A 15,993-nucleotide genomic window follows, 5' to 3' on the forward strand; every position below is an offset into this window, starting at 1 on the left:
TTATGGGCAAGGTAATCTTACCTCCCCCAGCTTTCTTTTTTCTTTTTCCTGACCTATTGTTTGCTACACACTGGTACTGCTTCCATGTATCTGACTTTATGATTCCTTTTAACACCTTTTAGTTTTGAAAATACAACAACATCTGAATCAAGTCATCCAGTGAAAGTAAGATCTGGCTATATGTGAGAAACCACTATTAGGTGGCTTAAACTTTGTTAACTTCTATTTTGTTACCTCCTGTTATTTCTTTTCTGCGTGACTACAGTAAGTTATAAGTCAAAACATTCAGCTTGGCATGCTTTAGAGTAATTAGTGAAATAATTTTTTTACTCAGTGTTTCTCTAGAACTCCTTGATTTGTCGGATGGAACATAAGTCTCTCTGATAGTCAGTGAAGATGTGTAACCTTAACTATAGCCTCCTTGGGGCATGGAGCTTGTCTTATGTTAACCCATAAAGTTTACAGATTATAATAAATAGTTAATGATTCAATAATACTAACAATTATCTTTTGAAATTAAAAACTTCTTACAAATGTTTCAAAAGGAATGAACGGGATTTTTTAAGCAGGAAGAGTAAGTTAAAAAGCCATCTTAAATGTGTACAGACATACTATTATATTGCATTTTATTCATTGAAAGGGAAGCTGAAGGTTGGATGTAAGCAAGCTGTATGTGCAGGCAGCAACAAGCTTCTTGTCTGTAGCCAATTTAAACGTGATTAAACAGCTTTATATTTTGGTACGTATGAAAATATTAAAATGTAACATTTTTCTAGTAAATAGTACTTGTCATATTATTAACTTGCTGAATTTATACTGGACAGATATGATTTCCTGCTGTTCTTCTTACTGTTTCACAGGTTTCTCATTATTCTGTAGTGCACATCGTAGGCTAAATTCAGCCCTTAAATCTTTCCAGTGGTCACTAAACTCTCTTCTTTCCTGCATTTTGCCAGAACAAGGGCGATCCATGTGATCTCTGGAGACTCTCTGGTGGTCTGTGAATTTGCCTGGTGGTATAATTCTGATTCTTTAATTCCCAGCTTTAAATTTGATTAAAAAGAAGCTTAAAGTAGTTTAAATACCTTCCGCTATCTGTTTTCTAGATAATGAATTGCTGTGGTTGTTCCTGTAATCAGTCACTAATGAGAAGAGAGGTGATCTGTGTGGAAAAGTACTTTGTTTCACACAACAGTGTCTGAAAATGGTGGTTCACACTCTCAAGAGTCTAACTGTTTTGGCAGGGCGAGGCAGTTGCTTTCTGAGACCTGGGATAATAATCTTATTCTTCATTTGGCATCACTGTCCCTTATTGCAGGGGCATTAAAGTGTGAACTTAGATCTGTTTGAGATTGTCTCCACAGAATATCCTGGGTCAAAGTGAAAAAGCCCAGGAAAGGTGTGTTGGTAGCAGAACAATCTCAATCCCTTGGGCAACATTCAGTGGGCAAGTTACTCTCTGTGTAGCTGTTCAGTGTTGTTTTGCATTTCTGAGTTGCTCAGGAGCCAGCAAAACATTATAATTGATGGTAGAAAATACTTCAATTCATGTGTTCTGTAAAAATTTTCATTTGGTTGTGTAGATCATGGCATAGCCTACGATTCTTCTGTTAAACTGGAAACCAATATTGTGTAGTACTATTGCAGCTATTAAGTCACTAGACCTTATGCTCTGGATGTAATATGCAGGCATTCATCTCCGAAATGCCCACTCCACTTCTTAATGCATTTAGAGAATTTGGAGGAGAATTTTGTCATTACCTCTATTTTACCTCTTTCCCCTCATTTGCTTTTGCAGTCCAGCCCTCTCTGAAATGCTGTTCCATGTGGGAATGATCTTTGATTATTTTGTCTTAATTTGTTTATTATAGTCAAGAGCAATCAGTCTGAAAGGTATGGGGATGCCTTTCTGAGGGAGACCAAAGAACTGTGCAAAATATGCTGAATAGGTATTCTGTACAAATGCATTTTAAGGCATTGCATGTTGTACATTCTAATCCTAAGGGGCCAAGGAAATGATATAATCATCATACAGGCTTTTGATAGTTTAGTCAGTGGAAGAAAAATATCTGTAAACATGCTATCAAATTTACAGTTCATTGAAAGTGACAGAGAGATAAAAGAGTGGCTAAAATGATACAATAGAATATGGAACATTGCAAGAAAGTGTAGCGTTTAATCTTGTATACACAAATGCATGTAACATTTCTGGACAGTTAATGATCCAGTGCTTAAGCTTGAGTGATAACGCGTCATTGCTAGGCACATCTATGAAAGTAAAAGATAGCATTGTCTAACTAGTTTTGCAGTGGCTTGCTTGATTTTTTTTATCTTGATATTGGTGATGAAAATCTTTTCTACCTCTTACTCTTTTTAAAAAATGTGGTTTTCATGAGATTTCATGCATGTGAATTTTTATTACTATTATATAAAACATTCTGCTTATTGCTCCTTTTATCTAGTTTCGTAACTGTAGTGGGTATTTCGCTTCCCTTATTCCTTTTATCCCCCCTCCTCCTAAATAAAAGTAGTATTGTGAAATTGACTTGAAAGTTAAAATCTTTCAAATAACTGGTCCTGTCACTGACAAATCTTTTTCTTCCACTCTGATGCATTTCATGGTAATTTAGAATAAGTTTCAGAAATTTTACAATAATAAATACAGTTCTGCTAAAAGCATACATTATACAAGCAATAATTTAAAACTGTTCATGACATCAATTATATTTTGTCATGGTGAAATATATAACACATTAGATTTTATCAGCACAATGAAGAGATACATTCCAGAATCATAAAGGTGGAAATCAAAATGGTTTTTCCTTTGCCTAATGGCTTTAATTGCAGGATACAATAGAACAAGGTTGCTCCTTTATTTAAAATTTCATTTTATCAACTGTCTATAACCTGTCACAGTATGCCCAGTGCATGACGGTTATACCATTCCATTCAGTTCCACCTCAACAGACTTGTGACAATATGCCAGCTGATTGTTTTCTTCTCTTTCTTCAGAAATGTGCAGGTTCTGCATACTACAGATTTATTAAAATGCTGTCTAAGCTCCATTACAGATGAGTATTATCCATTATCCACTAGCTGTCCATCTATAGACTCATCATCCATCCATCCTCCACCATAACCATTTGTAATTATTTAGCAGAGTTCATAGAGTAAACAAAACTGTTGAAATGTCAGAATTATGATAGTGCTTTTTGCATGGTCTGGCAGATACAGTGTGTGTTTCTGTCTTGGTTCCGTGCCCATATAGATAAGCTTTACAATGGTTATTTTGAAAAAAATGCCTTTAGCAAAGCTTCATTGCCTGCATAGACTAAAGGCAGTTTTACTGTATGAACATATGCAATTACTTTTGTAGCTGTGTCTGATGCATATAAATAAAGTATATATAGGAATCTAACTTAATTCAATAGTGGGCCAAATTATCCAATAACCATAATGCCCAGAGGTGACCTGGAATAGGAAGGAAAAAAAAAAAAAGTTTTTCCTCCAGCACACGCATGCAATTAACAATAAAGGGAGGAATGCATGTGCTGTATGAAATGCAAGGTACCAGTGTACAAATTATAAAAAAGCCATGGGGTTTCCATTCCCTTTTCAAATGTTTCTTAATCAGTTAGGAGCAAAAATCCCATTAAATTTTTAAAGTGAGAGAGCACTCAGGACCTTAAGCACATCAACAGCGCTTTGGACGATGTGGCCTACCTTTGGAGGTTTGGAAGGGATGTCCCAAAACGCAGACTGCTGGGGGAAGCCATACCCTCCCAGTGTCTTCAGAGCTCCCACACGCTGCCCAATGGCAATACGGCCTTCTCATTTTAACCCGGTCTCCTTTGGTGAGCAGGAGCCTGTTAAAACTATAAAACAAGAAAAGCCTTACCGTGTTAAATGTCCTTCCTATCACAGAAAGGCCTTGAATCTATTTAATTTACCAGTGTGGCCATTTCAACGTAGCCTTAGAAGAAAACACTTTAAAGCAGTGTTTTTCATGGTGATATATATTCAGATATGTTAAAACAGACAAAAAGGGAGGAAAAGGAATGTTAAAATATAAAAAAGAAAAGATACAGATGTGTTTCAATAAGGAAGCAGACATGAAAAAAGCTATGCTTATTTTAGCTTTCCTGAAAAGGCTATCTGTATTTAATGATATTTATGAACACTTAATTAGGACCAACATCATCTCTCCCAATTGCTCCCCATAACCAAGATTCAGAGGCCTGTTCTTGTGGTATATCCATTTATCAGTTTTAGCCTCAAGGCTCTCAATGGACCCACAACAGAGGTCTCAATGGCTCCATCACTTTCAGCACAGGTTATCATCAGGATTTCCAATGAGACACAACACCATGGTATGTAATGAAACAGAAAAAAAGAAAAAACAAAAAACCCCAAACCTATAGCAAGCAATAAATAACTACCTACTATGGAAAAAACAGCAAGTTCCCTTGCAGGACACATGATGGGAATACACAAAGGAGGAAATTCATTGGCTATATAGCTATGAATAAATAAACAAGACAACAGTACAAGCTTATCATCTATGATCCTTGTTATAAGATACAGATATCAGACATTTAAGACAGTTGAAAAGGTAACTGAACAAATCTTTGGAAGCTGGTGTTGCTCTTTGGAGACAGTGGTGTATCCTAACATGATGGGGAAAATGAAATGTAAAATAATGCCAACAGCGAAAAATGTAATCAGCTTAGCTGGAACACAGATAATATATTATACAAGATGAGAGCTCTGGCAAGCATATGCCACTGATCTCTCTCAGAGACTAAGTTGTCTGTATTCCACTTGTAAAACTGTAAAAAGAGGAAAAAAAAACCCAGCAATTTTGGTTTGTATGAATAGAAATAACAGTTAATTACCAGACCTTGTAATTACCTTTTTGAGTGAGAAGGAGCAGGTCCAACTAGTTTGTAAAGAATTACTTTATTGTAGCCTCATCCTAGTAAACAAATTTGGTCAATCAGCCAATTCCATGTAATCCCAACTGAAATTTTAGTAGGCAAGAATGTTGTGTTTTCCCTGGGCATCTGGGCAGGAAATAGTCTATTATCAACTTCAGCAGCACATTTCCTAGCAGAAGTGTATTGATTGATCACTGGATATTGTCTACTTGGACTTCAGGAAGGCCTTTGACACTGTCTCCCATAAGATCCTCATAGACAAGCAGTTGATGTATGGGCTGGATGAGCAATGAGGTGGATTGAAAACTGGCTGAACAGCCAGGCCCGGGGGGTGGCGATCAGTGGCACAGACTAGCTGGAGGCCAGTAACTAGTGGTGTACCCCAGGGGTCAATATTGTGTCTAGTCCTGTTTAAATCTTCATTAATGATCTGGATGAAGGGGCAGAGCGTGCCCTCAGCAAGTTTGGTGATGACATAAAACTGGGAGGAGCGGCTGATTGCCAGAGGGTCGTACTGCCGTGCAGAGGGGCCTCGACAGGCTGGAGAAATGGGCTGACAGGAACCCTCTGAAGTTCAACAAAGGGAAGAGTCAAGTCGGGCACCTGGAGAGGAACAACCCCATGCACCAATACATGCTGGGGGCCAACCGGCTGGAAAGCAGCTTTGCCAAAAAGGCCCTGGGGGTCTTGGTGGACACCACGTTGAACATGAGCTAGCAACGTGCTCTTGCCACAAAAGAAGGCTAATGGTATGCTGGGCTGCCTTAGGAAAAGTATTGCTAGCAAGTCGAGGGAGGTGATCCTTCCTCTCTCTTCAGCACTGGTGAGGCCACGCCTGGAGTGCAGTGTCCAGTTCTGGGCTCCCCACTACAAGAGAGACAGGGACATACTGGAGAGAGCCCAAGAAAAGGTAGCTAAGAGGATTTAGGGACTGGAGCATCTGTCACATGAGGAAAGGCTGAGAGAGCTGGGACTGTTCAGCCTGGAGCAGAGAAGGCTCAGGGGGGATCGTATTAATGTACATAAATACCTGAAGGGAGTGTGTAAAGAGGACGGAGCCCAGCTCTTTTCAGTGGTGCCCAGTGACAGGACAAGAGGCAATGGACACAAACTGAAACACAGAAGGTTCCCTCTGAGCATCAGGAAACAGTTTTTCACTGTGAAGGTGACAGAGGACTGGCAGAGGTTGCCCAGAGAGGTTGTGGAGTCTCCATCTTTGGAGATACTCAAAAGCCATCTTGACATGGTCCTGGGCAACTGGTTCTGGATGACTTTTCTTGAGCAGGGGGCTTGGACCAGATGACCTCCAGAGGTCCCTTCCAACATCAGCCATTCTGTGATCCTGATTTATGGTTAGGAAAGTTGGAGTAATAAATCAGTCCTCCTTTTTCCCCCCCTTACAACATTGAAAAGGTGGACATTTTGATTGATTTCAAATCCATGAGAACATTCCTCACTGATTTTTTTTTTTTTGTGAATTTAGTTTGTGGTCCCAATTCTATACTTAACGGTTTGAAATTTTGAACATAGTATATTTCAAAGGTATATTAATAAATCTTTTTAAAGGTTTAGTAAAAATCTTAATGTATGATTTAATAAACACTCAATTATTCATAATATAAAGAGTTCTAGTTAATCATACATTAACAATAATATATTGTACCAATCTGTACTATATGCTACTCATGTCTGTAACATTCTTGTTACATGTATGAGTGATCTTTTTACGCTTTATAAATAATTTTTAAATGTATGAGTGATCTTTTTATGCTTTATAAATAATTTTTAAATGTGAGCATTAAGTGTTACGAAATTTTGAGTCTTGGGCCCAGAATTCTATCTTCATCTGCCATACTTAAGGAGCCAAATATGGTGTTGACAAAGCATTATCTTGATATATAGTACTTCAAAGGTGTTCAAGGTTAAGCCACAAAAGCAAGAAAATAGTGCTGTTAATACTCATTAATATTGTGTTATAATTCCTTCTAGAAGTCTCATTCAAATATTATTTGCAAATTCTCAAATTGACTTCTATGATATTTCAAATAGCACATACTGAGCACCAGAGTGTCATTGGTCAGGAGAAGATGAGGAGTGTAAGTGATGCTCTGTCTGTTTGGGGAAGACTTTAGCCTGATCTTTGTTTGTGCAGAATGAATGCCTTAAGATACTGTGAAATTCTTGTGTAGTGCTGGATGCCAGAAACTCCAATTGACTTGGGCAGATGAAGACACTGAGAGCACTTAGTACCTCATAGGCTTATTATGCCTTTCTCACAGAAGTTTTACTAGAGAAAAGAGGTCTCAGTCCATTATTTTCATTTTTATGAAATTGTAAATACAGTCTTTGTGAGACTGATAACACTGAAAAGTGAAGTCCTCTATTTACTCGCAGTATAGGTACATTGTATCAACACTTCTGTCTGAAGCTATAAATCTGCCAGCATTTCAACACAGAGGAATTATTGTAGAAAAGAGAGAGATGAATCTCTATGCTCTGCCTGAAATTGGCCAGAATAATTGAATTGCTTGTATACAATTTGAGACCACATCTTATATATTCCAAAGGAAATTACTTCTCCAGGAAGGGTATGTTTAAAAGATGTTAGCAGTAGATCTTTACTTCTTGTGCTACTGTGCATGGGACTAAGTGTTACCAAGTCTGCAACGTTGTGGTGTAATAATAAGTATATGAGCTAGGACAAAGAAAAGAGAGAGGAATTTTTTTTTCCCCAGGATAGTGATACCAAAACCCATTGCTGTGGTGTAGATCAGGTGGAGATAATTATCATATTCCTACCCGTTTCAATGAGTTACAGTTATACAAGCTCCTATGTGTTACAGATTCTCAGCTGTGCTATCAAACAAAGCAAATTGAAAACAGAAGTTAAGAATATTTGGGACACCTCTTTATTTACAAGAAATGTGCACAAATGAGACCTGTTTCTGTGATCTTAGTCTGAGCAAGCAGTAGGCAGAAGTCTCCTTTTCCAGAAACTTCAAGTCTATCTGCTCCAGCAATTCTGGTGTTGCAAGAAGCTTTATCTCCTCTTCTTCCCATAAGCCACTCCTAGCTTCTGCCTTTCTCACTTTCTTGGCATCCTGCTGTGAATGTACCGATGCATAGATGTTTTCTCTAGATGGAAAGCCAGCATAAGCCAGCATCCTGTCTCTCTTTGGATGCACCTTCAGACTAGGCAGTTCACCGCTCCTTTAGTTGTGCCAATTCACAATCTGAAAAGATCTATATTGAGATAATCCTCCAGAATATATATATCTGTGTGTGTATATATATGTGCAAGTTAAAGGATAGATATTAATTGTTCAGTGTACTGTTCAGCACTGCAAGCGGTTAGACACAGCTGAAAGGACGATGAATTACAACCCTAGACTGAGAATAAAACAAGAAGGCTGGAAAGACCAGGGATAGTAGCAGCCCCTTAAATTGGGATTACCCCTGGAAGCAGATAGCATAAATGTACCCTCACACGTCAGAGTGTGCCCTATAACCTGCTGACCCTGCAGTTCAGCAGGTGTAATTTAGTGTCATAGAATCATAGAATGGTTTGCGTTGGAAAGGACCTTTAAAGCTCACCTAGTTCCAATCCCCCTGCCATGGACAGAGACCTCTTCCACCAGATCAAGCTGCTCAAAGCCCCATCCAACCTGGCCTTGAACACTTCCAGGGATGGGGCATCCACAACCTCCCTGGGAAACCTGTTCCAGTGCCTCACCAACTTCATCATAAAGAATTTCTTCCTTGTATCTAAAACTTCTGATGAAGCTCCACGGTCTGGTCTGTTACCGTGATTCACCAGCATTGTTTGCATCCATCAGCACCTGTGTAGAAGGGGATAAGTCCCAGGGCCCTGAGGACAGGGTGCAGCAAGTCCAGCCCCCATGTTCCTCCACATCCCCATTGGGCTGGGCCAGGGCTGTGGGTGAAGGCTGGGACTGCCTCTGCTTCCTTGGTGCCATTGACTTTACTGGGATGAATTCTGTCTCTTATGAATGAAACAATTTGTATCATTTGCATACAGATCAGCTGGCACTCTGACTTGGGGCAACACTCTTGAGTGACATGAAAATGCAGTTACTTGGAGTGATGCCCAGGTGGGCAGATATTATAGAAAGGTCTGTGAGTCCCTGCAGATAATTTGCTGGCTGGCTCATTCCTGAATCATTGTCAAATCCAAATTCTGCATCACTACTTCTGAAATATGATGGCACAGTAATGAGTTCTAATATAAAGAGGAGCAAAACGGCAAGAGTAGCTTTATATGCTAATTATTCTGAATCCTGTGCATTCTGCAGCAGGCCCACTGAATATACTCCACACTGAAAATTGGTGATGCTAATTCTATTTAAATATTATGGATTGTCAATGTCAATTTAGGGAATGGGGATATATTCTCCATATTTATAAGAAGAGTTACCTAACCATGGCCAAATAAATATTGACAGTCTTGTAGAAATAGTACTAAAGAAAGTACTAGACCAGTAACAAACTGTGTGTCAAAAAGGTTTTACAAAAATAGTCCTAGATGGATTACAAATTATGAGGGTGATTTCTGACATCTTATCAAGGCAGTATGGAATATCAAATTGCAATGAGAAAAATATTTGCACCTTTTTCAGTGCTGTAGCTCAAGCCCAAAAAGAAAAGGAAGAAAGTATATTTGGAGAACAGATCTATAAAGATGGCAAAGGAAGAACAGCTTTTACAGTTTTGTAGTTTATAAAAGACTCATTTTGTGTTGATAAGGATTCTTCAAAGGACAATTCTTTTGAATACTCCATGTGAACAGATCTGTAAGATGCTAAACAGATGCATTGTTTTTCAGCGTTAAATCAAGATGCAATACGATCTCTGCAGGTTATTGGATCATTTTTTATTATTATTTAGAATAATAACATGTTTTAGCACATTCTGTCTTCAAAAGGCTTTGTATTCAAAATGTTCTAAAAGCTTTAATTAATAATTGTAACACACCCTCTGTAAGACTTTCTGTGCTTTACCCAAGAGGTCACTATCATGATCGCCAAGACTGAGAACAAAAATATGCATCCATCTTTGTCCTCCTCAGAAGTGCTGCGTTTCTGGTTCTTCCCCTGTTTCACATTGTTATACTGTTAGGTCACAACCCTTTGGATGTGGGGGCTGCGTTTGTGTCTGGCAGCCTTGAATCTGTCAGGTGTTACCTCAGTGTATGACTATCGTTCTCTTAGGCTCTGCCTACATTTTCCTTAAAATGCATAATCTTGCAGACATTCACATAGCTCTGTCTGAAATGGCAAAGTGGGAACAGTAATTATGATACCATCAGTTGCAGACACATTTTCTTTGCTTTTCTTTTTTTTTTAATGCACACATATCTGAAGTTTATTGTACTAGGTTTTTTTAATTTTTATTGCTGGAGCTGAAATGGTTTGTGATCTGTTGTCATAAGTTCTAGGCCAGGGACAAACACCTCACACAAACATAGATAAGGTGCCACACTTCAAGAAATATTACCAACTGTAATGGTGCCAGGCAACTGCTATAAAGTCACGCTCCTCTTCCTCTGTAATTCTGACAGCAAGCAAAGATCATGCACCTGAGAGTTTTGCCTTCTCCTATCTACCCTATGTAGTTAAAGGTGACTCTATTCTTCCTGGTGGATACAGACTTTTAGGACTGGTTGTGTACCAGCCTGGACCAAAGCTGTTGACTGTGCTGTGATGTAAACTGCTGGGGAGAAGGTCTGCAGAGGACAAAGCGGGTATCTAAACACAGGGGTCTTCATACAATCGGTCTTTCCTTTTAGATACTTTTGAGAATCAAGCAGGGGCAATCCATAAACACAGAAAAGGAAAGGCCAGTGCTATCATACAGACGTTTTAACTTGAACAACTTTAGGACTAGAGCCAAAGTCTGAAGTTTTTGTGGACTCTATCTGAATTAATTTTACTTGCTTTTTTCAAGTTTTTCTTATTTCTTCTCCCTCTGCCCCTGCTGAAATGCTTAAAAAAAAGGCAAAATATGCAGTTCCTGACTTGTATAAGCCAGTGGGAAGTTCTCTATGCTTAAACACTCAGCTAAGATGTGAGCACTATTTATTGCAAGCAGTTAGGCTAAATTAATCCCTTACCTAGTTTCAGGCATTTTATTGCGTTGCCTAAAGTGGAGCATAGTCACCTTAGATTTCCTCTGTGGTCCATGGAGATAAACAGGCATGAGTAGCTGCTACAGGAAAATCTATGTCACCCCTGGAAATCTAATGGGTATAAAAATGGCCCAGCAATTTCCCTCTGAATTTGGGCACCAGAGTTAAATGCATAGAGTTAGTCAAGGTGAATTTCCCGCTTAGCCTGCTCTTCATCCCTGTATTCTTAAACTCTGCAGCCTGTTCCTTCAGATTAATGTCTGTGTCTTGATTCATGTTTACACAGAGCCCAGCTGGTTTTGACAGGACACAGATTAGCCCTGTACAGGGCTGATTACAGGGCCAGCATATCTATATCTACATCTATATCTATATCTATATCTATATCTATATCTAATCTATATCTATCTGCTTCTGCACAGCAGAACTCCTGCAAGAAGTGCTTATATAAATGGTGTAAATAAGGATCAAGTCCTATGCTAGAAGGTGCTTCCAGTGTTTTTCCAGCCAATTTGTCCTTCCTGCCTCTGCTATTTTAAGAACTTGCTGTAAAGGAGCACTTGATTTCTCTTATCTCTTCTATACAGGCTATAATTAGGATTAGCAGAAGTGTTTTACTTAATGTTGCAGTAGTTCTTGTGTACAGCACTCATATCTTAAGTATAATTAACACTGTATAGCTCCCATTAGTGTTTTTAAGCACTTAAAATGTACCATAATGGCCAAAGCTAAAGTTGCCATTAAAGGACCATTGCTATTTATTATGCTCATAAAGTAGACATTTTGCTACAGAAAAATATATTGTTGGGTTCCATTTAGAAAGCAGTAACAGACAGCAGCATTAGTGATGGCACCCTTGGGATTAAAGGACTGCTTTAAATTGATCCCATTCTTATTCCACACAGGAGTCAAGAGGGAAATCTAAAAGCAGGTGACAAATCATTGCATTGCACAGCGTAACTCTGATTAGCTGAGTTATGCTGGGGGGCAGGTTTGCTGTTTTTTATGAATATTCCTTTCTGTACACGTTTCATTTTTTTCCAGTCTGTATTTTTCTCATAATTGCATGTATATTTCATAGTTCAGTTTTATTACGTTTCAGCTTACATGCTACATTGTTTTAAGCAATTACATAAAGGAAAATGTTTTACACCCTCTTCATTATATTTTGGGAAAGGGGCCAGGTACATTATGAACATGAGGACCTTGCAAAACTTTTTCCCTAGCACTCTTGATCAGGTGCACATAGCTGTGAGCAGGTTAGGTTTCTTGTTGCCACTGCTTCATTTGGTCCACTTGGTGATTGAATTACACAGTTTTTGTAAGTCATATTTTCTCGTATGCAATAATAAGACGCTCCCTTACTTTCATAGCTCCTTCTCTCTAAAGAAGTTAATCTTCTTTGCCAATGCTGCTCTGAGGATACATTTTAGTCACAGTCCAACTGTTGGAACAAAACATGAACCATTTATAGCAGTAAACAATTATCACTGAAATGAGATAACAATTTAATGGTCTTGCATGATTAATGTCCTACATAAATTCTTTATGACATAGAATTGAAAGATGATGTTATGAATGTGTAATAGAAAGTCAACAGAACGTGTCACCTTTTGGTTAGTTTCTAAGGAAACAGGCCATGCAATCAGTGTTTTCATAATAATCAGAGGTTCATAACAAAACCATCATATATTGTCCTTACTAAATTAAATTTCCAAAGGTACAGGTGTTGGCTTTTTTGGCCTTAATACCAATTATGCACACAAGAGGTCAATTCAGTTAATGGCATCCCCAGAGTCTTTTTCATGTTTGTGATCCAGGGCCAACCAATGCTGGTACCTACATTTAATTTAAATTGCTGTCTATTTCTAGGCATATAAAAAAGTGGTCTGTTCTTCATAAACCCTTATTATTCACAGCTGATTCTCACTTTGCCCTCTGGCTCCAAGGTGAATAAATATGTGTTCAGTATCTTTGAAAATCAGGACAACAAACTTTAGAAGTCCAAATAGGATTTTGATTCAAAGGTTTTTCAAAATGGGAAGTCTAGTCTTACACCACTAAGTTCTATTCATGTAACTTAAAGGAAGTCTAAAATATGGAAAAAAAGGTTTCATTAAAAATTAGTAAAAGCTATGAGGCATCTAGCATGTTTTAAGATCAAAGCTTTTTCTTCCTGTTTAATGCATTTCTGAGATTAAGTTTAAACTTACATTAAAGCAAAATATAGTCAGATATCAGCATCATCCAAAATCATTGGCTTTACTTCATAATTTTGAATATTTCTCTTCTTCCTCCCCTTCCTATATATATATACACGCACACATATAAAATAAACTGTTACTACAGTAGCAAATTAAAAAAAAAAAAAAAGTGTTTGTGTGACCATCTTGCATCTGTCATCTACTGAGGCAATGGAGAGCCTTCTGTTGACTTTCCTGGGATCTGAAATGGACATTTAGGGCCATGGCCAGAAGGCAAATGTGGAGTTATTACTCCGAAGTTAAGGAAGGCGAAAACCACAGTATAATGTGAATGAAAAAATGGTATAATCCTATTAAGAGGGAAGGTAATAGACACATAGAGCTACAGGGGGAGAAAAAAAAAATAGAAAAATAAGGAAACACTTCATTTGTTTCCAGACCTTGAGTGAGTTTGCTAAAACATATTGCATAATTTTCAACTGGAGTTAGTCCAGCAAGGTATGTTCCCAGAGCTAATGTCTTTTGATAGATCAAGGTTGTTTTCCTTTGGCATTTACAGAGTTCAGGTCCTAAACTAACTAAACAAACCCCTGTGATTGGTTTGATACTTTAATACTTTTACAGTCTTAAAGAGATTTGTAATTAATGTGTTACAAATAGGAAAGTAGCCACAGTACTACTGTAGGTAGTCATTTATTTTTGATGGTTCTGCTTGGGTATTTCCTAGTGATTTCTCAAACTTAACTTAGCAACCAGTAAACAAAAAGGCTAATTGATCATTTATAATCACGGCCACATGAAGCTGTCCTTCATCAAAGAAGAGGAGAAACAGGAATACCTATTACTGTATTTATAGTCCATCACTGGGAAATAAAACTCATCAGTAAACTTTGTTCTATAGTCCCAGTAGAAAGTAAGACTGTATAAAATGGTCAGTAGCACACTTATCTGGTATGATGCAGATACATATCTGTGGTGAAGCAAAAGTGAGACATAGTATTTTACAGTTTTATTTATTATGTCATTAGTAAAGCTAATCAGAACTTGTGTTATTCTGCTGAGGATGTGTGGTTTCCTTTTTAAGTTATTACTTTCTGTGCAAAAATGACAATTTTGACATGATTGTTTTGTTTTCTTTTCTGTGAACTAAAGTTAAAAGTTCTGTCTGAATCAGTTTCACTTGCAATTTCTACTTGTTGGAGCTGCCAGAGCGTCTCCAGTGAGCTGCAATTTAGGAGCCTTATGTCTATATGATTCTGTATAAGGTTTCTGGCTATGCTACATCTGTCCTCTGGCTGAGGGAAATTAATCTGCCATAAGAGGATGCAGCATAGGAGATGTCATTTGATCAAAGAGCCTAGCATATGAAGAAACATATGAGCACCAAACTCTTGATGTTCAATAAGTGGTAGTAAACTGATTCAGAACAAAGTATTGTGACATACAAGCTTTCTGAACTTTTAATTTTTTAAAAAGCCTTTCTATTGGGACTTTTTGTCCCAAACTGGGAGTGTAAGAGAAAACGTTGGCCAGTTCTTTAAAAGAAATCCAAAATAGTCCAGTTATCTTGGAGATAGATGAAAGTGAAGCTACATGACATAGTGTTTGGTTAGCAAATTTTTTTTTTTTTTTAAGTTATTTTTGACAAATAGGAAGATGATACCTCAGTACTGCATAAAAAGTTCACACAGTGTTGCAGTAAGGATCTATGCAAGCAAACTGTGCATTTAGAGTTTTCTTAAATCCATGATGGGTCATATTGTTGATATATAATGTGTAAAAATTAGTCCAACTCAACCCATTTTGTTCGTGAAAGAGTATTGGGCTCTACCTGATCTGAAATGAGGTTAAGATACTAGGAGCTGCTCATACCTATTGATTATTTTGTACTTGTTAAAAATCGTGTGCATGTTTCTTATCGGTTAATTAAGTCAGTTAGTTTACTGCATACTAGCATACTATCCAGCATTAGAGGGTTTCATATACGGGCTTTCCCTTACTCAGTCATCATCTTCTTACATCTCTGTTGCAGATGTGGAGTAGTAAGGGACCTACCTGATCACTACTCAGCCCTGTCAGCAAAGGAGCAAGCGGTGAGCAGGCCTGGCTTTGCTGCAGTATGGGTGCTTTCTTCCTTTGGGAACTGGCAATTTCAAGAAGCTTTCATAGTTTTTAGATGTGCCTCAAGCCCTTATAAAACTGATTTTTGCCCATCTTGTAGTATGCTGGTAGAAAACCTACTTTATGCAAGCACCTCTCTTTTGAATCAGTGACAGATCATAACAGTGTTACCGAGCTGTCTGATAAAATCGATAATGCTACCTCACACCCCCTGTTCCTGCCCAATGACCTCCACAGGGCTACATTTCTGGGCTTCCTAGAGATCATCAGCCTGTGTTAGTGGGGTTGTCTGTGAGTCCTGGCCTGCAGGAATCCCTCCTTTCCCAGCTGCCCCTGGATACCTGCTGCTGGGCAGGTGGCTCTGTCATACCTGAACCTGGGTGACAGGGAAAATCAGAGGCCAACACTCAGTGGGGCAGACCAATTTCTTTCTTCCCCTTAAGTATCTTACCCTTGATGAGCATCTTTGAATTTTAAATGAAAGTTAGGAAGTATTTTTCCCCAGGCTCTGATTTCTTTTTCCCAAAAATGTGTTTTCCGTATAGCTCCAGGTATAATCCTCCTTTTCAGCAGTGCTTTCTCCTCT

The 15,993-nt window shown here is 38.2% G+C and overlaps 1 protein-coding gene across 16 annotated transcripts in view; it reads left to right on the plus strand.

Annotated features, from left to right (window-relative positions):
* The window catches only part of ROBO2 (roundabout guidance receptor 2), a 959,254-nt gene that overhangs the window by 112,594 nt on the left and 830,667 nt on the right, over nucleotides 1-15,993 (plus strand). The gene's annotated exons all lie outside the window — the stretch shown is intronic.

The sequence above is a fragment of the Harpia harpyja genome, chromosome 8 (assembly GCF_026419915.1).
Source record: "Harpia harpyja isolate bHarHar1 chromosome 8, bHarHar1 primary haplotype, whole genome shotgun sequence".
Lineage (NCBI taxonomy): Eukaryota > Metazoa > Chordata > Aves > Accipitriformes > Accipitridae > Harpia > Harpia harpyja.